The 22,658-nt window shown below is 44.8% G+C and overlaps 2 long non-coding RNA genes across 2 annotated transcripts; both read right to left on the minus strand.

Annotated features, from left to right (window-relative positions):
* Positions 1 to 771: 771 nt before the first annotated feature.
* LOC116795375 lies at positions 772 to 9,166 on the minus strand. Its single transcript, XR_004360034.1, has 5 exons — positions 9,061 to 9,166; positions 5,683 to 5,780; positions 1,838 to 1,950; positions 1,479 to 1,614; positions 772 to 1,051 (listed from the first exon to the last, which is right to left on the minus strand). It is a non-coding gene; the product is annotated as an uncharacterized LOC116795375 (long non-coding RNA).
* A 4,121-nt stretch (positions 9,167 to 13,287) lies between these two features.
* On the minus strand, positions 13,288 to 21,029 carry LOC116795378. The gene is made up of 3 exons (XR_004360037.1): positions 20,958 to 21,029; positions 20,251 to 20,318; positions 13,288 to 13,507 (listed from the first exon to the last, which is right to left on the minus strand). It is a non-coding gene; the product is annotated as an uncharacterized LOC116795378 (long non-coding RNA).
* Between the last annotated feature and the right edge of the window lie 1,629 nt (positions 21,030 to 22,658).

Below are 22,658 nucleotides of genomic sequence, written 5' to 3' on the forward strand. Positions count from 1 at the left end.
TTTTTAAAGGCTGAAAATAAGTTTTCTTTACATCTTGGCTGGAGACACTGGACAAAGGTAATTTTGTCTGCAGCGGTTTATTTGCCCATCTCACTGAGCTGTCTCAGCTCGTTACAGTGTTTGGCAAACACTCCTGGTGCAAGTTCTGCTCTGTAACCCCACCTGGGTCTTTAGAGCAATGCAAAAGACAGATACTTGAAATCTTCTGGAGCGCTGTAACCATCAGGTAATTAGCTGGAGCAGACTCACAAAGTAGGAAGGGCTCACGAGAGCTCTGAAATGAAAGCACAAAATACCTCCTGGAACTAATTTTAGAGTGGCTTGAAGTATTTAATCCTGCAAATTATTGCCAGTGAGGAAACCTCAAGGTACTGCTGGATCTTAATAGTGGCAAAGCAGCAGGAGGGGCTCACCCTGAGCTGCCTCCTGCTGCTGGCACAGCAATCAGACACAGGGGCAGGGGCATGGTTTGTTCCCAGTGACTTCCACAGTGGCCTGGAATTGTTCCTCTCTTGTGTTTGGAAAGGATCCTTTGTCAGCAAAGCCAATTCAGCCCTACCTTGCAAAGAGCAGAGAAAAGGAAGAGGAGAACAAATCCTGGGTGTACAGACCCCCCTGTATCCCCCTAGACCCTCTGCCATGGGTGCTCCCCACCCTTCAGAGGGCAGGAAGGGTTCAGAGGGGGCACAGGGAGGCAGAGGGCTTCACTCCTTCCTAAGACCTGTCTGATTTGGAAAGATGCCTTTCTGATTCCTTGCTCTGCTCATGAGTGCTCCTTAATGAGGCTGAGGAGATTGGATTTATTCTTTCACCCCTCCAGGAGTCCCTCTCTCCTGTGTGAAGTGCAGAAAGGAAATGTCAACCATGTGAGGACTGTTTTTAGGAATAAGGAATGGCAGATATGGGACTAGAAACCAACTTATTTGGTTCTTAAGACCTATTTAGCCTCAAAAAGATCTTTAGGTCTGCAAACTCCTTTACTTGCATCAGACACCTTGTGAGGGAATTGGGAACTCCATGTTCCTTTCCACTGAGAAGATACTCCAGAATCCTGTTGCTGTGCTGGTTAAAAAATATTTCCTTTATTTTCCAGACAGAATTTATTCATAGCCAATTAATACCCCTTTGTTCTTGTGCCAAAATATTCTTTTATCTTTAATAAGTAGTCTGTCTAGCTCTGTGCAAGCTCTGCACTTGATTGCTGCAGAACCAAGGAGTTCCCTCTTCCACAAGCCATAGGAAGAAATGTTAATAACAGAACATGCTGTAATATCCCATGCAAATTTTGCAGGAGCCCATCCAGGTGTGTGCAAGAATCCATGTACTAATTTCAAAACTATTTCTACTATCAGCTTTCCCAGCTGGAAAGATTTGCTCATCACTTAAAAACAAAGGAGAGGCAGCAACCTACATTTTAACATTTACCTGAAAATTGTTTCCAAATAGGAGAGTTGCAGTGTCTTCTTTCCAAAACTCACCAGGCACCAAGAAACATCTCTTCAGCAGAGCCAAGATTTAAGATCCTGCACATTTCATTGAACAACATCCATTTTGGAATTCAGATTTTGTCTCTTTCTAGGCACAGGTATCCTTTTGCACATGCACAACTTAGATCTGCAAGACCAAGTGATCAAATATCAGAACTAAGGTTAGACATAAACCCTTATTCATCTGCATTATGATTCATTCTTTAAATATTGGATTATGTCTTGTTTTCCACCAGATTCTACCTCAGGATGGACAGTGTTCACTTAATAAGCAGATATTCAATATTTTGTTACAGTGTCATTTTTCAGCATGTGGCTTGAGGCCTTATTTACCACAGACTATTCCAAACCTGCTTGGAAGACACAACTGCTGATTTTCTTGTGAGCTTTTCTGGGGCCGTTATCAGGATGGCATCTGAGTGCATCCGAGTGCTTCACAAGGCTCATTGCTTCTAACAGCACCCTGGAAAACCAGAGGATATTGTTATTCTTGTTTGACAGATGGGAAACTGAAACACAAAGAGATTCAGGTCAAAACATTTTGCTTTTGTTGGGCACCCAAACTGAGATGTCTGGGAATTGATTTCTCAGAGTTTTTAACTCTGTGCAGCATCACATGGCAGGAGGAACAGCACTGACAGTGCACTCTGCACACGGGAACACAGAAAAAATCAAATTAATAGCCAGTTGGGAAGAATTCAAATTGACTTCTCCGAGACTTGGTGAGAGCTTTGCAGGATTGAGATGCCTCAGCCATGAGATCCCCCATTTTCCTTTCAGTTCTCTCCTTTTTACTCCACTTTCCCTGTTTCCACAGCAAATGCAGGCAAAGTCCACCAGAAACCAGACTCCTCCTCTACCCAGCTTTGACTCATCTCCTGAGCTGCTCCACCTTCTGAAGGGAATGAGCCCAGGTTCCTCTGCTAAATATAGCACATGGGCCTGTAATTAAAGACTAGACCAAACACAGGTACAAAAGGAAGCCAAATAAACACTTTGCAGGAAACCCTAATTTCATGAATTCCCGACACCCTTTTCTAAATAATAAGCTTTTCAAGGAGAACACTGTCTCCATTATACCTATGTATATATAAAATGTAAATTTTATACAAATGTAATTTTTAATTAAAATAAAAATTCTTATATATATATAGATGAAATATACAATATATAGGATAGGAATGTTATATAAATGTATTATATAATTTATGTATATTTAGTATTCTTGTTCCTGAGTAATAATCGGCTGAAATTTTCCAAAACCTGGAAAAGGTACCTGGCATGGTATACTAAGTCCAAATGATTAAAGTTTTCAAGTTAAAATTAGAGGTATCAAAATCTGCCCAATAGGTTTCAGTTCAGCATTTTGACTGCATCTTTCTATTTCAGAAAATCGGGATGTACGTGCCTGGGTAAGTCAAACCATTTGTATTTTATAATGTTCACTGCTGAAGGAATTGTAGGAGCAGAACTCAAATTCCAGTATTCAGGAAATTCAGTTATTCATGATTTCATTTCATTCTGATCGAGAGAACACCTATGCCTCCCTTGCCTCAAACTTTGAAATTCCCCTTAAAAATTTATTTGTGTTGGGTTTACATTGTTCTAATAAATCAACCAGAGCTGATACCAGCATGGAAATTCAGTGTGAATGTTTGGAGCTTGACAGAGTTACAAGGAAATAAAGAAGCCTGGAAAGTTTCAAGCAATCCTAGTTACAGGTACATCACCAGCTATTTTTAAAATACCACTGCAGTAGCATCTAAATTTTGTTAGAAAACACTTATTAAATGTGTTCTGTGTTATTTTCAGTGCAGTGATACTCAGGAATGTATCCTCATTTTCCAGGTGCTTCTCTGCCTCTCCCACTTAGTCATAAGAGAGTGAGGAGTGGAGCTCTGCCCTTCCTCAGCCACAGGACTGCCTCATTTCATACACCCATGACAAAAGACCCCAATCTGAACTTTTTTAACCAAAGGACCCCCCAGTAACCTGTGGAAGAAGGAGCAGCAACTCTGAGCTTCCCACCTGGGGCAGAGCAGCCCCCACAGGTAACACACTTGGGAGAACAGAGAGGGGACTCCTAAGACAGGAAACCAGGGTTCAGGCTAATTCCATGCCCTGGAAAAGCTGGACAATCTGGCCTTTTCACTAATATTTTGTTCTGTTTTCTTATCAAGGGGACAAGAAACTTCACTCCAGTGCCTTTGAAGGACATGCTGGGGCTTGTGTGAATGTTGGGCTTCTCTTGGTTCGTAAAGGATCAGTCAGGGCTTCATGAGAACTGTCCTGGCAAAAACCCCCTGTGTGAGGATGTTCTCTTTTGAAGGGAGGTGAGAAATCAGCTCCAGCCCTGAGCTGAGAGCAGCTCCTTCCCAGAGCTGGGCAGTGGGGAGGGCTCAGCCAGCACAGGAGGAATTCCCCTGGAATCAGGAGATCCTGACTCACAGGGCTGCTCTCCCTGGGATGGAGGGGCTGGACCGAGCCTGGGCTGGGTCAGAGCAGGGCCCTGGCAGAGCTCCCTGGTACAGTCAGTGTTCCAGGGAAATAAAGGAAATACAAGGACAAAACTGTTCCACAGTCAGTGACAGAGGCTCAATCCCCCGGGGCAGGAGCTGCCCAGGTGACAGGGGATAGGAGACCCTTCCCAGTTGGTATTTCCTTTCTCCCTTCATTTTCCTTAATCCTCTGTTCCTCTGCAATAATCACAGTAACTCACTCAGCTCCTGAGCGTGATGCTCATGACACTGTTACAGCAGTGGTCCCCTAACCCGGGGTTTTAGCCCTGATTTCAGCAGTGTGAGATGAGGCTGCACACAGAGCAGAGCTGACACGGGCCTGGAGTCCCTCAGCACTTCTCCTCAATAAATTAACCCCAGAGCTGCTGCCACAGCAGCCTGAGCAGTTTGCAACATTTGTATTTCTGTTTTGGCTATTTATTGGTGTTTTTCACAAGCCCTTTTAATGCCTCCAGGAGTAATTTACAGGGACAGAATAGCATGAAAAGAGCAGATTCCACTCATTTAAATCTCTGGATGATGAAAATCACATGAGAAGAGCAGGTTTTGCGTTGTCTCCTCTTCATAAATGGCTTTCTGAGGCAGTAAAAGCCATGTAAAAGCAAACATAAACACTGTATAAACACCGAGATATTCAGGTTTGTTTGGACTTACCCAAACACTGCCCAGAAATTTTCAGGTTTATTCAGGTTTGGGCTCTGTTTTGTTAACTCATTCCTTAAAATGTTGCAGGTTTTAGTTTTTGTTACCATAACCAACCAGATATATGGACTAAAATTTCTTTTAACTGATATTACTACACAAAAGGATTACTTTAATAGAAACAGTTCTTAGTATTATTCTTATTTCAGATTGTGATGAGTAATGTGTGTGACTATGGTGATTCTTTTTTCCTTTTTTTTCTTTATTTGGCAGCCCTCACTGCTCCTGCTCCAGCACATGATCTGGACACCCAGGATGGTCCAAGTTTCCAGCAACTCACATGCTGGTTATTTATTTTATAAAATAAGCAAATTAGTGAAGCATGACTACAAACTCTTTGATCCAGTGACCACTCATCTGTGTACTCACATAAAGAACTGTAACCTTTTAGTGCTAATAGTAACAGCTCAGAGTAGAGATGTGGGCAGGGTCACTAAGTTTCCTTCCTAGGGCTGGGGGGTAGTTTTGGAGGTATCTGACACACACAGAAGCTTCACATTTTTCAAGTAGCATTTGCCTTCTAAAGGCAAATGAAAGAGGTTTCTTTGCCCTGTCTTTTTTCATTAATTAATACTCTTAACTCCCTAATTTCCAGAAAAAGTCATAGAATCACAGAAGGGGTTGGGTTGAAAGGGACCTTAAAGTTCATCTTGTTCCACCCCCTGCCTTGGGCAGGGACACCTTCCACTAGCCCAGGTTGCTCCAATCTGGCCTTGGACATTTCCAGGGATGGGGCAGCCACAGCTTCTCTGGGCACCCTGTGCCAGGACCTCACCACCCTCACAGGGGAGAATTTCTTCCCAATATCTCAATATAAATCTATTCTCTTTCGGTTTAAAGCCATTCCCTCTTGTCATAGGATACAATGTTTTCTACTTCAGCTCTCCTATATTTCATGTTTTGCCTCATGAGACCAAATTTATTACAGTAAGGGATGTAATTCAATAGTATACTTTAAACAACCATGAATGTACCTGCTTGGCTCCTCATTTTTCACCAAGTCATTCGAGGAAGTATTTACAAGCCAGAAGACTGCCCCAGAATTTGTGTGAATAATCCAGGCTTCATGATTCTGCAAGACAGAATAGAGAGTTAACTTGAGAGGTTTCCTTTGCTGCTAGTCACATCAAAATGCCATAAAAGCAGACAGATCCTTTCATACTCTGTTTCCCTAAAGGGCCATGGAAAGAAATCTCAGTCTAGACCTTCATCCAGCCAAAACCCCCTGCACCCATGCTCAGCTTCCTTCACTGTTATCTCTGTATAATCAGAGCAAATAATCCCCAGTGTACAGAACTGCCAATATATTCAAGGCTTTGCAAAATCCCAGCCCCCCAGACCTGAGCTGTGCAAAGTCACAGGATTATTCATAATTTCACCAGCCTGATTCAGCAGAAGGAACATGGAATCGTTTCAAGTCACATATAAAGCTGTTTATGGGTGTTGGGAAAAGCTGCGTCCCCTGAACAAAATGTAGCTTTCTCTCAGCTTCATTCCTGGGTTTAAGGAGAATTAAACCATTCTGGAACTTGCTGGGAAAAGGGGAACAGGGGGATAGAGAAGGACAATTTATCTCTAAATTACATTGCTCTTCAGAGTAAACCACAGAGAGCTGTAATGGGACAAGTAATTTTTTTACCTAGTATAATTAATTAGAACCCATAAAACCCAATTAAACAGCACTTTTGAGACTATCAAGTGGTGCATGTTTGAAACTGCAAATATGACAGTATAAGTACGTTTTTATAGCTGGGCACACTCCTCAGGATTATTTTCAGTGCTCTACTAAAATGGGAAATGGCACCAGTTTGGCCCCTGATAATAAATCGCTTGGAAAGAGGAGATATTAATAATCTTTATGGGGGTAGGATGGGAGCCAGATGGGGCAGGGAGGGGAGTGTGAAAGTGGCATAATATATTGGCCTGGAAAACATAATCCAGGCCAAAGCAGAAATGGAATCTTGGTGTGTATCCGAGCGGGCTGGGAATATAAAAGGAGAGGTGGTGGCTGAAAGGGGACTCGCCCTGGGAGATGAGGAGGATGAGTTCCAAGGTAAGGAAGGGAACATCCTCCCAGGTAAGCACAGAATGGGAGCAAAGGACAGAGATGCTCCAGCAGATTTCATGGCAAGGAGAGGGAAACGTAACTGGGAAAAGGTGCTGGGAGCTCCCGTCGCTGCCCTGGGAGGGGGCTGTGTGTGTGTGCCATGGGTGTGATGGGCTCGACACACGATCCAGTGTGAGGAAAAGCTCCCTTGGCCCTTGTTTATTGACACGAGGCCCCGTGGATGTTGACCTTGGCAGCCGGGGCCCTTTGCCGTGTGCCAGGTGCTCATTCCCTGCCCCTGGAGCACCGACAGTCATTAGCACCAGGCCCATTCCAGTCTCACATTTCCAGCAGTGACCCGTGGCCACCAGAGCCTCCACAGACACTTCATCATGCCCTGTCAGCAGCTCCCAGCCCGGGCACTGCCAGAGCCCAGCGAGGGCTCAGGAGAAGCCTCTGCCTCGGGAGCTGCTCCCTGTGCCCACGGAGAGCAGGGACACCCCACGGAGGCCTTCCTGCTCCTGGAATTATGAGTTTGTTTGGGTTTGGAATATCTTATCCTTCAGAAAACAGCAATGCACTGTGATAAAATATATATACATATATGCAATGAACCACCCCGTGCTGGCTGAGCCCCGTGACAGAAGCAGACGATCAAATTCTGACAGTCCCACTCAGCTGTACAATGCTCCCCGTGCCAGCTGCTCCCAACAAGGGGTACCTCGATCTTATCAGTCGCTCAGAAAATTCCTTCAGAGTCACCTATCAACGCAGGAAGAATATTTGATCTAGAAATGCAGGAAAATATACTTTCAAAATAGATTTGGGAGGAGAAATGGAGCAAACAGCTGGTCTGGACAGAAAGTGTTGCAGCGAAGGCTCCCAACATCCGCAGGAAGATCCAGGGAGGACTCAAGAGCATCAAGGAGATAAGAGCTTTCTGCAGAAATGCTTTGTGCTCTATGTTATGCTCTCTGAAGGGCTGCAGAGTGCTGTCACATTCTTTATATACATGGGGAGGCTATTCATCTCTTAGTTTTTAAGAATCCATTTACTAAACTAGAGAATCTTATAAATATTTGCATTTCATAAGTCTTATGCCATTTCACCTGCACTGAGGCCTTAAGCTTTCTCAACTACATAAATTATTTTAAGATCTGTCTCCTTAGTATATCTAAATACCGTCATTTTAGTTTGATAGAGACATTTCTTTCTCTTTGCTCTGTGTGCAATTTTCTCAGTTTAGGAACTACATCTTTAAGGTCGAATCCAACAGAAGCCTTTCTATGATTATGTGAAAATGGGCAAAATTCTGAGGCCTTTGAAATCAATAACAAATCTCTCAAACTTTATTTGTGCCAAGATTTTGAATTTAACATATTTAAGTAAATTCCTACATTTGTTTCTAAATGAGAGATCTGTAGCTCTTGAAGTGTCTTCTTGGGATGTGTTAATTTTGATAGGAAAATGAAAGGTGCTAATTTGTCCCTGTCACCATATAATATTAAACAGTTAAATGTGGTCTGATTTTGGAAACAGTACATGGCAGACATCCTTAAAAAAATCATTCAAAAGGTACTGAAAGAATAATCTTTTCCAAATCTGTCAACAAGATTCTAGCCACTGTTCCTGGCACGAAATGTAGCTTAATTTGGTAAAACAATCACTTTTGCTCTTGCAAACGTAAAACAAATGGGGTCACGGAAAGAAAAATGGGAACATTAAAAAGACCCTTGATAAATCCTCGGGAGTGTGCTGCTGTGTTACTGTGGGGCATTTCCAAGGTTTTAAAAGTACAAGTAGATGTGGAGGCAGGAGGGAGCCCAGGCTGCAGGGGCTGCAAATCCAATTCCGAGCGTGGTTTTGCTGGGAATGCTTTTCCAGGTCTCACACCATTACATAGGATGTAGCATCATAATGATGTCAACCCTTGGCTCAAAGAACAAGCTGATTTAAGTTTTATGAGGGGAAGGATGAATCCTTCCAAAGGAATGGTGAGTGGGATAACACAGGACTGTGGGATCACAGCTCAGGGAACTCACAGTTACACTTTGAACTATTTTTAGCAAGGTCCTGCAAGTTCAGGAATGGTTAGAAAAGGCCTGCACAGCTCAAGTGAAGCACAGCCTCTCCAAGCATTGACCATTTCCTCCCAGTTTTGCAGAGAGGGAATCAGACCCTCTCCTCCCTTTTGCTGAAGGTGCCTGTGCAGCAAGGCTGCTCTGGGGGTGTGAAGGAGCATCAGAGTTTGTGCAAGGAGCCTTCCCTCCCTGTCCCCACCCTGGCACAAAGGACAAACACTCACCTCACACTGGAACCAGCACATGCCCCTCTCTGCTCTCCTCAGGGTGCACCAGGGCACAGGGAAGGGAGGGGCAGCAGCAGGACCCAGGTACTCATTGACATGATTTCAGATTTTCAATCTGTAGGGAAACACAACCCCCCGAAGATCAGATACAAAGGAAACACAGGGCTGTGGGTTTTCCATCAAAGCTGCTGCTGCTCCTGCAGTGAGAGCACGTCAAAGACCTTCCCCCAGCTCCCTTTGGAAAGCCACTGCAGATGACTTCTGCCAGCTCCTGTTATGTTTTTCCCTTCTTCAGACACATACTTAAGAATATCCAGTTATTGCAGATCACCAGGAGCACACAAGGAATGGGTTGCTTTATAAGCTTTACTACAATTATGGATAATGTTGGAAATATATACTGTATATTTCCTGTATGGTGGGACTGCTACAAGCACAGAAAATCCACATTGAGGGGGATTTCTATGCAAGCTATGCAGCAGATAAAGATTGGATTGCAAGCTTGAATTACTGATTCAAGCTGCTGCTTTGCCTCTCCCCACCCACTTCCTTAATAGCTTTTAAACTTAAATAGCCATATAAGTTAAAATGTTCTTTTATAGGGTGAAATAAACAGATTTTATGGTTCAGAAACTGCAAGTTTAGAGATCAACACTTTACCACTAATTCATGCAGGTTCAAGCTAAGGAAATGGCTCATTTTCTTCTCTACAGTTGTTGAGATTTTTTTCCCCCAAAAAAATTCCAGATGCACTTTAAATTAGATGTTATGAAAACTCTGGATGCAGACAAGACTGTCTCTCAACAAAGTACATCTAACTTGCTGCATGTCAGGTCCCAAATTCCATGAAATCGGAAGGAAATTACTGCTGAAAACCTCAGGTTGGCCAGAAATTGGTACAAAACATCAGAATTTATTGTTCATGTTTTGATATGGCATTGAAAACAAACAAACAAAGAAAGAACCAACAAAACCCAACAAACTCACAAGAAAGGTTTCATATGCCACTCTGGAAATCTAAAAAGGTCTTATGAGTGCAAATGTAATTAATATTTAAACTTCTTTTTAACTCTCAAAGCTCTGTAAAGAGCATTTAGCCCCAGCCTTGCCCAGTACAATCCTCTCCAGTGGAATAGTGGGAAATGCCAGTTCCAGCTGTCCCAGAGAACCTGAGGAGAAGCTGTACTGACAGGCTCCATGCCTTAAACAACACAGTTCCATTACAGGAATTATCCATCAGATATTTTAGGGAGCCAGGGGGATAACCATGGCCCAGAGGTCCTTGCAGAAATAATGGGAGGGTACAAAACCCCAGGAAGATACAGCTTGGAAAGCTTGATATGACCCAAATGCACAGAAAGGTATTTTCAAACCAAGGAAGGGCAAGAACTGATTCTACAGAGCAGTGGGAGACTCTGCCCTAAGTGCTCTAAAGAAAAATTGCATTGCCCTGATTGTTTTATCAGAAAAATCCCAGTGTGTTTCATTTATCCATCTATCTGTTCATTCAACCCTCACCACTATGATTCTTGAAGATCTGATACATCCAGTAACAGCAGGGGAATATTTTTCTTCCCGTTATTATCCCAGCTACGTTAACCAGCATTTAAATGGTTAAAATGGAGGTTTTGTTTCCAAGCAAAGCTAATCCTGTTCCTGAGGACACCAGTAATGGTGGTATATGACAACATAATCAGCAGCACAAGGATATAAACAACTCCCAATTATCCCAAACCAAAATTTTTGAACATCTTGTTACATTTTTTCCTTAGGCCTTAAAATTACCGAGTTGTTATGGTTGGATGCTTTGTGGTGAATAAATCTAGAATAATTCCCTGGAAAGAGTGAACTGCTCTGAACTGCTGTTAGTGCAAAAGCCCACAGTACCAAGCATTCCCTGGCCTTCCCACCCATGGGGAAAGAACCACACCATGTCCTCATTGTGTGGGGACAGGAGACCAGGGGGAGGAGCAGGGCTGGGGTGATTTCTAGGAAGGGGGAAGCAGCTGCTTGGAAAACAGGCAAGAGGGAGAGTGCAACGAGGACGTGCAACAGTGGGGTTTCTGCACATTTGACTGGTCTAAGTGCTCAATTCTCTAGGCCTCCAGGTAATTCACAAAAAACCTCCCAACTATTAAAAACCCCCATGGCACATGAACACAACTGAATGGAATCTGAGAGGATCCCTGGGGGCCACTTCCCACCCGAGGTGCACAGAGGCACCCAGGGATCCTCTCAGATTCCATTCAGGGCGTGTTCATGTGTCCATGCACAGCTCAGGGCTCTCACACAGACAGAACACGAGATCTTGTGCCTGAAACAGAGATGTCAGAGGACACAGCACCCAGATCTGAAGGCAGATCAAAGTAACCACACTGAGAGCCAAATCCAAGCTCGGGCTTTGAATGTACCTCCAAAACATGGCTGGGTTTGGAGCCAGACTTTGGGTTCTGTCATCCATCTAATCTTGAAATGGGTGGATCAAAGATGTTCAGTCTGAGGCTTAGCAAAGTGCTAACAGACACTGTTGAACAGAAATGGTTCAGTGAAGTGCTCCAAGCAAGAAATAAATTTGTTGGTGGGCAAGCTGGGAAGTGAAAGAGAAGTGGAAGTGGCTGAGGAAATGACTACCTATCGATTATTTTGCTGGGTTACCTCCTGACATTGGCTTTATTTACAAAAGGAGGGAAAAGGAGGTATAAGGTGGTTGAGGAATTGGACCAGAAAGCTGGCAGCAGTGCCAGAAAAGACTGGAAATTAAGAAGGATGCCCAGTGGTTTGAGTGCTGGCTTGGAAACCAGTAGCAATCATATGTTTGGTTCTCCATCCCAAATTTCCTGTATGACCTTGGCCAAGTCATCCAGTGTGTCAGCTTCCAAAAAGTGAAATGGAGCTCAGGAACCTTGTTAAAAAATAAAATAAAAACAACTTGTGGAGGTGAAGAACTATCTCCCTCTACAGCCTCAAGGCTTAGAGGGAGCCTGATGTAGTCACTGAACAAAGGAGACTGGATGGCTTCCTAAATTATTCAAAATAGAAATGGAGATTCACAATTATACAAAAGAACTGACTGCAGAACACTTAAAGCTGCAGGGACAAGCCTGGTGATAGATCTTCTGACATTTCCATGCTCCTGTTCAAGCTATAGGAAAAACACACACACAAGGATTACACATCCCTGGCTGGCACTGGTGTTTGCTCTGTAGATGGCACAAGTGCTAACCTTATTTTCTACATTGTTTATGCCAATGTAAAGTGGAAATAGCTGTAGGAATTACCCCTGACATGTGTGAGATCTGGTCACATCAACCCTCTCATTTATTCCAGAGCATGCATTTTCCTGGCCATCATTTCTCAGCCTACCTTAGTCAACTGCAATAACATTTTTGGCCAGTACAAAGGTTTGACCTGATGTCTGTGCAGATCTGGAAGGAATTTCCCCTTCAACACACATGATCTTCCATTAAGCAAAGCCAGTTCCATGATTCCTGGAAGAGTTAAGAGGCACAAATATCCTGTAACTCTGGATCCTTGCAATTAATTCTGTGTCTCCTTTTTAGGGACAAGAAGATAATTCTTTCACACCCGGGGCTGATGGGTCATTTAGGGGCAGTCTTATCACTCTGTGAGCAAGGACACATTGCTAAATAATTGAAAATGGAAATCTCTGATGTTGTTCATTCTTCTGCTCTAACTGACCAAGTGTTATGCAAATTTTGGAGTGGAAAAATACTGAAAACTCAGTCTTGCAAATGGAATGACAGCCTGGATGGGTTGCTGTGCTCTGGAGAAAACAAAGGAGAAGAGTACTAGACCTTATTTACAGACCTTTCAGTTCACTAATCATGAAGAACTGCAACATTTCTCCTGCTGCTACACACAGACACTTCATCAGTGGTGACAATCAGAGAGGGCCAAGCATTTCTACCACTGTGTCATCCCAACCTGGCCCATCCCACGTGCTGATGGAGGCTCCTCCTTGAGGCATTGTTGTCTTTAACAGAACAACACTCATGGACAACTGTTCAAGCACAGAAAGGAAGCAACCTCTTAAACACCTACACAAATACCTACTGAAAGGCAAGTGAATGTTTGCATGAAAGGCCAAGCTTGAGAAAGATATTTAGTTAATAAGAACAAGAAAAATAATCAAATCAATCAGTAAAATCAGAATAATGACATTAATCAGCAAAAGAGACATAAAATTAAAACTCTTACCTTACAACAAAGTCTGGCTCTGGAAAGACTTAGAAGTGGAAACTTTTCCTCCTCCTAAGTAGTCTCTCAAGTTGGGATTTTCAAACTGCTGTTCAGCTGTGACTTCAGCTTGAAAACTTGTGGCTGCTCAGTACACCTATGTTAAAATTCTCCAGAAGTTCACATGGTCCTTCACTTGGAGTACACAACTGCTCTGCTTGGAGAGGGTAAAGCTGTGGTGTTCCTGCTGGAAATGTTAAGACAAACTGTGGAAAACAAGGGTTATGCCCTAAATCTCCCTCACTCATGGATTTACACTCCTCTCCCTTGGCAGAGCAGCTCTTCTTGGTCCATGTATTGGGCAGAAAATGCCCAGGTCTCAAAGCTGCTGTTTCCTGCCTCCTGCAGGAGGTCACTGCACAGACACATCCAACACCAGCTATCACACAGGTGGACATGGGATTTTCCTTTTCCAAGCAATGTCCAGTTGGAAACCACGGAAACCTCTTTAGCCACAGAGACACAAAGATGCATTAGGGAACATTCTCACCAATCACATGCATCTTTATGCAGAAGCAAAGCCAAGGTTGGCTCCTTCCCCCACAGTGTAAAAATTCCTATACAGATTATACACCTTATTAATTCTAGGCCAGTGAACTTTCCTCCCAGTTTATAACAAAGTGTCACATTATTAGTCAGGCTTTCCAGCATCTTTTGATAAAAATGGTGTTTTTATTGCCGTATAAAAAATACAAGGCAAGTTAAATGTTCGGTATTTTCTTATAAAATATTTAGGTTTATAAACTGTTGCAAACAGCCTGGTGTTTATATAATATTCACAGACATCTCTAATGCCTCTTATGAAAGCTAATGTATAAGCTCTTAGCTTTGCAAAAGGTTTTTAAAGATGCTCTGCCCATCTTAAAGTGTAATTCTACATAGTCTGAAGAGCTACTTCGATAACAGCTTGTGTTGAGCTTAATGTTTATTCCTCCCACTGCTGTCTAGGTTGAAATTTGCTTACTTAATGAGTGAAAGCCCCAGTGCATTTAAAATTTAAATACCTGACTAGGACACCCTTACTCAGCAAAAAGCACACACATGCCCAATTTCAGGTACATGCTTAAATCCTTTAAGTCTCAGGGCTCGAATCATATGCCCACATTATTCAACAGACAGAAAAGCAGTTGGGAATACATTTCTGAGGCATTTCTGAGGCAGAGGAATGTAGTTCACAAGGGTAAGAAGTTTTAATCACTTCTTTTCCAGGTATTGCTCAATCTCTGCCACTACTAAGAACCAGCTCCTGTTTCAGTTTCTGAGTTGCTGTAATTCTTGTTGGTTGTTCCTGTAGATATTTTACTTTTGCTTCTAAATAAAATAAATAATAAAACTACTCAAACTACAAGGCCACAATTGTTCCCACATCCAACAAAGTGCCAAGCAGAGTGGGATTCTTCTCCCCCCATCAGTGGACTCCAAGGTGTCACATTTGCACCTTGTCATTTTGATGTCAAACAACAGAAACAGTCAAGAATATTTATAATTTTGAGGACATTGTTTAAAACAGAACAGTATCAGAAAGACTCTCCTTGGATGTCTCCTGTGAAGAAGAACAGACTTTTACTTTGTTCCCCTGTGTAATTTCTAGGGCCTGTGGCCATGGAGGGGAAGTTACACAGCACTGAAAGTTCTGCAGCAACCCCAGGACAAGAGCTCTGATCCTGAGGGAAAACTTACAGAGTCCTTAGGGATTGTTTTCCATAGTTTCTTCTCCTGTGTTATTCGTAAGCAAACTATTTTTCCCCATCATTGGACAAATCTGCCACTTTTTGGGTCTAGAACCTCAAAAAAACTCATTCTCTACAATAAAGGCAGAAACAAGTCATCTAATTCCTCCCCAGACTTCTGCAGAAGGACAGACAAAGGCCATGCAGCAGATTATCCTCCTGCTAAACTCCCAAAGCAGCATTTCCTTGCCAGCTCCAGCCCTCCTGGAGCTCCTTCTCCACCCACACCTAAGTGGCCTCTAGAGCCAGGACTGGGCAGTGCCAGGTCCTTCTGCTCTCTCTGTATTTTGCTGTTCAGTAACTTCACCCCTGGGATCTGAACACAGTGGTCAGAAAGATGCCCCTGTTTTGGTAGTAAATGGCACCTGGCTCCCAGAGCAACACAGGGCCAAGAAATACCTGCCCAGACAAACAGCTCTTCCCAAAGGTCCTCTGTACAATGATGATGGCACTGCACATGACCTTCAAAAATTCTTTGCATAGTAAATTAACTCTCCTCAAAGCATGAATTTATAGAAGAAGGCAAAAAAAAAAAATAAAAACTATCAAGACTGAAGAGCTTTTGTTTTCAAGACAAGGACATTGTGGCAAATTAAAATAAATTTATCCTTTGAAATAAATTTAAATAATTATAAGCAAGGAATAGCTTGAAAATATTCTCTTCCCTGCCCCTTTCAGTTTAATTTAATGAGGGACACTAGTTAACAATGCCAATAATAGACTGTTGTGGTAACTCATCACGGCCACTACAACCCAGCTGTAATCAGACAGAAAAGTATCAAGGGTTGGCCAGTGCAATCATTATCAGATTGAGATTATTCAGAGAGAGAAAAAAAGAACAAGAAATTTTAAGAAAGGACCTTTGTTTATTTGATTAACTCCTTGCCATCTATTTTAATTCTTCCCACTTCTTCACACAGTGATTTTCCACTCATCTCTCTCAGCTTCCCTGCTTGCTTTGCTTAGCAATGCATTTCTTGCAAGCACATGAAAGCTTTTCCAATGGTCCCAATCAGGCACATTCTCCAAAGGCAGGCTCACCCTAAACAGCACTCGGAGTCAGAACAAGATGCAAGACAAGTAGATCCAGCAAATGAATAGGAGGCATCACAGTGAGACAATTATGATGAATATAAATAAGCTGGCGAAAAGAAATATCATTTCACTGAAACATGCAATTTTACTGAACCCAAAATCATTCTTGGAGACAAATCTGTCTTCAGAGAGCTTTCAGGATGAGGGTTTTTGAGGTTGCATCAGCTGTGATCTAAGGCAGCAACATCCCAGATATTTAGACTGAGTCTGTCCCCATTTTGCAAAGGCAAATTTTGAATGTCAGAATTGCCATTATCTGACCATCTCATGGTGCAAAGCTACCATGAGCCCTTTGTGGGAAGGAGAATGTTCTTAAAGGCAATTAGTCCATATCTTCTCTTGCTTTTATTTAGAAGCCACTGTGCAGCTACACAGAAACACCTGAGCTAATCCAGCATGAGCCAGCTCGAGCACAGAGAGAGAACAGACACACTCCCCCAGGCAGCTGCCAAAGCAAACCTGTGGAGATCCACATCCAACAACTGCAGATACTGCACCTCCCTCAGGTACCTCCACACTGGACTGCACACCCACCTCTGCACACCCACAGCCTGCCCTGCACACCCACAGCCTGCCCTGCACACCCACAGCCTGCCCTGCACACCCACAGCCTCCACATCCACAGCCTCCCTATCCACAGCCTCCCTGCACATCCACAGCTTCCACATCCACCTCTGCACATCCACAGCCTGCCCTGCACATCCTCACCTCTCTGCTTTAGCCTGAGCAATCAAAGCTCTCACAGGCCATGCAGCACTGCACATTTCTGACATGGTGCAATAAGTCAGACAAATCTGGTCACCCAAACACTTCCAGTAACTCTGCTTAGCAATGATCTACAGGATGAGAAACATCCAGCAAACTACAGCAGTTTTAAGAGTTTTACTAAGGGTTATTTCTTTTTCTTTTTTTTTTTCTTATTTTTTCCCCATTAGGGAATTACCAATTGTTCCAAACTGTTATTAACTGGCTCCCAGCTCCACACACACTGTCAAAGTGCTGCTCAGCTGGCGGGCACACCGTGCCTTCCCAGCAGATTTCTTTCACAGCTGGCTTTGCAGCCTGAAAGGTCCTTCCCATTTCCAGCTCTGCAATCCTTCCAGGCAGAAGGGAGGAGAGGAACAGACAGATGCCTTTCCACAGAGATGTAACAACCCGAGCAGGTTCTCAGCATGTCAATACCAATCTAATCAGGCTGCATTTACTGAGGGGAAAATGAGGGCTCTGACTTTGCCAGAACACTTCACACATCCGCCTGCTCTTACAAACACATACAACACACTCCAGTTTCCAGATGCAGATAAGGATAACCACAGTGTGGAAAACAATCCAAGAACTAGTCTAGCCAACTCCTAGCTGGACCTCAGCCTCTTTCCACCTCCTCTCCGTGCTCTGGAATAACAATTTCTGCCTGTGACTTTAGTGCAGTCACAGACGCTGCTGGGTGTTGGTGTCCCAGCCTCTGCCCTGCTGCTCCCGGGATACACAGGGATGGATCCACAGGCTGGCCCACCCTGCTTCTCCCTCCACCTTGGTGTAATGCCAGGGAAACCCAGCTATGCCCAAGGAGCAGGAATTTGTCCTGGAAGAGTCCTGACGGCACCTCTAGAGAAAGAACAGCTGCAAGGATCTCGCCTCCCCACGTGGGCAACCAACTGCACAGAAATGTCCACAGCTCACCGAAAATAATGCCAGGCTTTTCTTCTGCTCAGTCTAATTCCTGCCAGAGCTCCCTCCCTGGGCAGGGCTGATTAAAGCTGACCTAACCCTGACTGGAAGACTGGGGGTATCATCCTCAGGTGACCATAGTTAACTTGAATTAGTCACTGGCTTGTGAATCAGAGAGCAATAACCACCCCAGACAGCAGAGCTGCACACTGGCTCCTCATCCAGCATGCTCCAAGGCAGGGACTCATGCCCAGTAGCAAGCTAATCTTGTAAAAAAAATAAAATTATAAAATAACACAATAGGATTTTGAGTCCAGATTCACTGCCTGCAGGAAGGAGGATGATTTTTTTTTTTTTCCTCTCCTGGCAGATTACCTAAAGAAAAAAAATTACTAACTCCAGTGAATGAAAAAGGACTTTTTAGTCCAAATGCCTCAGTCAGGTCATCCAAATTCCCGGTTGCCTTGATCTCTTTTCCAGCCAATGAGCTCCTCTTAAGCTCTGACTGATGGTGTTGTATATTTTAAAATGTGTTTATTCTGACAATTTGCTCTGCTTTTATGTAAGAGGACAGGCAAGCAACTCATCCCAAAAACCTCAAGGAAAGAGCACAAGCCTTGGCTGCTGGACTATTTGGCTCCCTGAAGACTGTTGATTCTTGGACAAACTGTTATTCCATCCCTAAAAGATGTACTTACCCTGAAAAAGAAAGTGCACACACAAACATACAACTAGGTATTAAGAGCTTTGGTAGATCTGTGACTCTGGCCTTGTGACTGAAGTGTCAGCTGCTCCTGCAGAAATGGACATGGGAGTGGAAAAAAATCCCAAACAAAAAACCAAAGAGAGAGTGAACCCTGAACCGCCCACAGCTGGACTGGGCTGAACTTCCACTGCAAGCCACTAACGTTGGGTTCTCCTCACTGCCTCCTGTCAGTGAGGTCATGGAAACCAGAGGCAAACAAATGGGGACTTCTAAACAGATCCAGAGCTAAAGGAAGGGGGAAAAGGGTGTGGGGGAGAATACTCAGGGAAGATCCGTTCTGTGGAGGGCTGTGTGTTTCTCAGGGTACCAGGAGAAGGGCAGATATGGTTGTACAAGAGAGGTCAGCAGGTATCAGACCACATCACCCCTTTCCTCTTTCCCTTGGCTGCCTCTTAACACTCCCTTTGAGTACATTTCCCTTTGGTTGTGGGAAACACATAATCCACCAGTCCTCTTACAAAGCATGTTGCAGTGGCACTGCCTGAAATAAAACCCAGATTTTTGCCTTTCAGCCCCCTGCCTTCGCCTCTGCTGCTCACTCCTAGCCTTAATCTGAGCAGAAAAGACAGGACTGGGGAGGTGGGCACAACCCCACTGTACACCCAGAGTACAAGGATTACTCCAAATACAATGGTGGGGCTCCTTAGGCCCCCTCACTCCCTTCCCCTAAGGAGTTCCCCCCGGTTTTACCATGAGTGCCTGCACAGACACTCCTGGTGGAAATGCATCCCCAGGTCACCACAAGCTCCTGCATGCTCAGGGTCAGCAGCCCTGGAGACAATGCCCAGCCAGCACACGAGGAATAGAGACAGGGACTAGATTAAAACAGACTTTTAAATGAAGTTCAATTTAAATAAATCCCTCTATTTTTGTTGCCATCGACCAGTTTAAACTACATTTATTCTCTGCCATTTGTCTTTTTGTATAACCTATTTGTGGTTAGCAGTGATTGCACAGGAGCTCATCATCTCCCAGGCTACACCCCCCTCTGCAGGGGCTCATCCCAAGGGTTGCCCCAGTGAAGGGCTCTGCTTATATCCAGCCCACAAGCTCCTGGGATGTCCCCCTTCCACCCTGCCCTGCACACTGGTGCCTGTCCTGCAGCCCTGCCACATCCCCCTCATCTCACACCCCGACATCCTGGACACAGGATGGGATCCTGCACTGGGATCCTCTTCCCACAGCTCTGTCAGTACCCAGGCCAGGCTGGTTGTGTCCTCCCCCCTCCACAGCCTGACACCCCGCTGATGTCCTGGGGAGAGGAGGTGCTGAAGGCTTCTCTAAGGGGGGCCAGGAGTGGGGACACAACCCCCAAGGAGGGAGCAGCCAGCCATGGAGAGCCATGGGCAGCCCCAGCCATGGGCAGCACCAGCCAGCCCGAGGCAGCCCCTGCCCAGCCCAAGGCAGCCCCTGCCCAGCCCTGGCCTCCAGCTGAGCTGCTGGAGGAGCCCTGGCCAAGCTCACCCCAAAGACACTGCCCACAGTTCACAGCACCCACTGGCAGGACCCAGTGCCCTCCTCCTGCCCAATTCCAGGCTGCTAATGAGGGAATGGAAAAGGATACGAAGGCCATGACTGATAATCTTCAGATGGCACCAGCTCTGGAGAGCAGCCAGACAGCCACCCTGGACCAGCAGCTTCCTCGCCAAAACTTCCCCCAAAACCTCCTACCTGAGGCAGTCCTGCATTTCCCATCCATGTGGCTTTTCCTGAGCCTTCCCATTTGGGACATGTGGCACCTGTGGGCACGTGGCCATGGTTCAGTGGTGGAATTGGCAGTGCTGGATTAACAGTTGGACTCAGTGATTCTCGAGCTCTTTTCCAGCCCAGCAGCTCTGTGATTCAGCCAGGGCTGGGAGGGCTCAGCAGCCTGGCTGCTCTCAGCAGGCTGGGAATGTAACCTCGGGGGCACTGCATCAGGGCTGCACAGATCCCATTGATCTCCTCCCTTTGAACTTGGCAGAAAGCTAAAGTTTGCAAAAACGATTCTCTTTAACCTCTGTGAAGAAGGAGAGATCTCAGGGATTTGAGTGCTGATCATCCTCACAGCTGCATTAGCAGGTGAAGGAGCTTCTTTGAGATTCTGCTCAGCGAAGTGAGCGGGTCAGGGAATGTCAGAGAGGATCAAGGCCAGAGAAGATGGTTGTGTTTTTAACAAGTTCTGCTGCTAAATGTGCAAGAGAGCAGCAGCTAGGAGGGAGGGAATGGGTATGTGGTGACATGGAGGAACGGAGAGAAAGTCTTAGCCAGCAGGACAAGCATCCTGAGTCACACTGCTGGGGAGGTGAGGCTGCTCTGCCAGGGAAAGGCTGACAGACTAAGTCAGATGCTTGGAGTAATTCCACAATGTTAATAAGTAAACAAATAAAAACAATCACCTTTTATGAAATATCAAATCTTCTCAGTCCCTTCCTGAGTTGAACTCTCACCAACACCCACATCAGACAGTGTTTGGTTGCTCCCAGCACAGTGTCCCTGTGCTGGAGCTGTCAGAGAACAAAGGAGGTGCCACCACAGTTCACACACCTGTGACCAAGGCAGCAGCTCTGTCCTGATTCCACAAACCTCATGGAGACAAGAGGGAGGAGGAGGGTGAGGTGCCCAGCACACCCACAGCCTCAGGTACCACAGAGCTGCCACTCGGTGAGCTCAGAGATCCGGCTGGAAATCCCTGTGGAAAACCAGGACACAGAGAGCACAGAGCTGTGAGCTGACCCAGCCTGGGGCAGGGGCTGCCATGCACACACTGCCATGGCTGAGGGAGAACAGCCTCAGTGCTGGGAACACCACTTACCAACCTTGGGAAATAAAAGCAATGACTATGAAAGAGGTGACAAGCTCTGGATACTCTAATTGAAAAGTGCTGCTGTTTTCCAGCTCCTCTGGATATGGCACTGCAGGTAACTGGAATTCAGTGATGAACAGTGCTGGGAATGGGAATGGGGTGTATTTGCTCTAAGCAGAGGACAGTCAGCAAAAGCTCTGTGAGGGGCTGTGAGCAGACATCAGTCTACCTTGGCACATGGACACCTCACAGGATCTCAGCATCACCAGAAGGAGCAACCACCGTGTCCAGAGCTGCTAAATCCAAGCTCAGCAGCCTGAGAGCTCTCACACACCAGGAGCAGAGCTCAGCACTGGGACTGGACTCAGATGCTTTAGCAACAAGCAGTGCAGAAAGCCCAGAGGATGACTGAATGTGAAGTCTTTCTTTGGAAGAACAATGGAAAAATCATCCAGCCAGGATTTGAATGAGTAACTGGTACTGACACCTGAACTACTGGCAATCCCAGGGGCTGTTTTAAAAAGAGTAACAAAATCACAAGATTTGTCAGCAGATTTTCATTATGAGGAAGCTGAGGTCAACCATATTTCTAAATTAATTTTCTAGTACATCTTGGTTAGACTTTAGGTAATAGTCCCTCCTCCAGCTCCCCCCCTTTTTTTAATAAGTACAATTTACTAGAGTTGCATAAAAATGAGTAATACCTTAGTTTCACTTAGACCCAACATGAAATGAGTCATTTCTTTCCAGCACATGACCAGGCTATTATGTCTCTCCTAAGCACACCACAGAAAGAGATGTTACTTTTTGCCCATAAACAGACACTGCAAATCATCTGATTCTTTGAAGTGACAATGAGTTCACCTCCTGCAAAGGTCCATTTGAAGTGCACCTTTCCCTGTCATACCCACATCCCCACAGCTGTGTCAGGCCCTGGGAAAGGGGCACACACTTTGTTCCCATGTCTGTCTCCTCTGGCTGACAAGGGGAAAAAGGTCTCTGACAATGGAGCCCCAAAGGGAATAAACATGGTACCTTTATTTACAGATCCAAGGCTTGATAATCCCATCATTAGATGCTCCATCCCCCTCAGGCTTTAAGCAACCAGGATTTATTACTGCCCTGTTCTGGGCTTTTCTGCCCCTCTCATCTTTCCAGCATTCTGCACCTCAGAGACACTCTCTGAGGAAGGTGGTGGGTTCTGACTGGGACTGTGAAATGCAGTGTTTGTGTAGATAACATGATGACATTGAAATCACTATTCTGTCTTCCCCAAGCTCAGCTTTGCCCTTCA

The sequence above is a fragment of the Chiroxiphia lanceolata genome, chromosome 17 (genome assembly GCF_009829145.1).
Source record: "Chiroxiphia lanceolata isolate bChiLan1 chromosome 17, bChiLan1.pri, whole genome shotgun sequence".
NCBI classification, from domain to species: Eukaryota; Metazoa; Chordata; class Aves; order Passeriformes; family Pipridae; genus Chiroxiphia; species Chiroxiphia lanceolata.